We start from the raw sequence: 2,153 nt of genomic DNA, 5'->3' as shown, positions 1-2,153 counted from the left end.
ATGAAAAATAGCATATGGAGGGATTGATGAATGGTAAATGAGTGAAAATACAGATACAGACGTGGAGGGAGTAAAGGATGGTGTTTAAGGTTGAGACAAAAAGATAAGAAATTTCATCAGTGTTAAGATTAGCCACATGCAAAAGCACAAACATCACAGGATTAAAGACTTACTGAAACACAGCCTTTGTTTGACTAAAACATCCAAAGCATTAAAGAATGATCTATATCAGCATTGTTATTAACTATTTTAACTTACTAACAAATTGTTTCAAGTGGAGTATTGTTTTTATGAACGATGTGCAATGTTGGATATTAGTATCAGTTTATTTTGCATACAGCACATTCCACTCCACAAGCAATCTCAACATTACTATTTTATTTATGCTAAAAAGTCACTGGCACTGTTGTAAAAATAGTGATGATAAAGTTGTACTTACAAAAGCAGAGAAAGAGGGTGTCAACACACATGGCATAGATGCTGAAGAAACTATGAGCAATCAGGTAGGCACCTATCACCACTGTCTAATGTGAGAAACACAGGTTAGAAATTCTACAACAGCAGTGAGGGGGCTGCTTTGTAAGCAGATATAACAGAAGACAAGATAATAAATTAGAAAAAATAATTCTGGGCTAACATGCTTCTACAGACATAGCCAAAATTACTGGTTCACTTTCAAACTGGAAAAAATATGTGTACAATTTTTCTCTGAAAACAGTTGATTGTAAATTATTTTTAAATTATACGACACGTGGAAATGGCATAGGCAAAAATTTGGGATCCTTAACTTTATATTGTGTATCACGTGTTTGAGACAATTACTGAAACTGATGAGTTTTTAAAGCTTTAAATAAGACTTAGATGCTTCAGTTTGACTCTTCTTCAAAAAACTGTCCCAGTTCTCTCAGATTTGACTGGTGTGTTCCAGCGGCCAATTTCAGCTCTTAAATGTTCACTTGGATTAAGACCAGGATTTATAGTAGCCACCTTAGAATTGTTCATTGCTTTCTTCTCCACCATTCCTGGTGCTTTTAGAGATATGTTTTGGATCATTATACCGTTGAAGAAGGTATGACCTGCAGATGAGACAGTGTTCTCTGACAGAGGGCAGTAAATTTTTCTGCAACGGACCCAAAAGCTCTAATCTTGTTTATCCGCTCAAAGGACTTTCTCTCTGATACTTATCTCCATGCTATTTCACAACCTTGAATCTGGCTTTTTTATATTGCTCTTATTGTTCACAAAGTGGTGTAAGTGCAACCAAATACTGTAATACCTTGATCTTGAAGGTCAATTTGTATCTGTTTTTCTCGATTCTTTTTCCACCACACAACTAATCTTTCTGTTCATTCTAGGGTCAATGTTCTTTATGCAAACACGTCCAGGGAAGTAGATGACAATCCACTGGATATTAAATATTCTCATAAAATTAGCAGCTGTGGTCACAGGAACATCAGGCTGCTTGGAGATGGTCTTGTAGTCTTTACTTGGACCATGCTTTGTAACAATTTTCTTCCTCATCTCCTCAGAATTCTCTTTTTGCTTACTCATGTTGATGCTCAGCATGATGTATACAATGATATTAAACAGCTCAATTAAGCTTTTTTTCCTCCTTTTCAAAAGACTGGGAGAACTTACAAGATTGAAAACACCTATGATACTAATTTATGGACAACTGCCTGCTGACATCAATTATTTTATCCAGGCCCCTTGTATCACAAGGTAGAATTCAACTCTTTTCAGTCCTATTTCTGTGTTATGCGAAGGTAAACCAAAGGCTTTACATGTTTGCATGACTAATGAGCTTTCAAATTCAACACTGCTCAAGAGCAACAAAATGTAATATGTTTCAGTTAGGTGTAAAGTTACCAACATTTTTGGCCATGTTGTAAAATCAAAACTCTGACCAGTATGGGGACCCAATAGTAGTTGAGACTGGGCACTTCCTCCTGGATAACTGGGATTTTATTTGTGAAAAAGAAGAATGCAACCACACCTGAAACAAACACGCAGACACACACAAACCAAGTGAAACGCTGTCTTTATGTCTACATGTGGATTCGTACTCAGTGTTATAGTTTTCTGAAATCATTAATTCTATTCAAAAAATGACTGTGGGTAAAAAACACTGTTGGAAATTGCAATGTGAAAGA

The sequence above is a fragment of the Amphiprion ocellaris genome, chromosome 9 (genome assembly GCF_022539595.1).
Source record: "Amphiprion ocellaris isolate individual 3 ecotype Okinawa chromosome 9, ASM2253959v1, whole genome shotgun sequence".
NCBI classification, from domain to species: Eukaryota; Metazoa; Chordata; class Actinopteri; family Pomacentridae; genus Amphiprion; species Amphiprion ocellaris.
The sequence above is the reverse complement of the archived record's forward strand: the minus strand, read 5'-3'. Positions refer to the sequence as shown.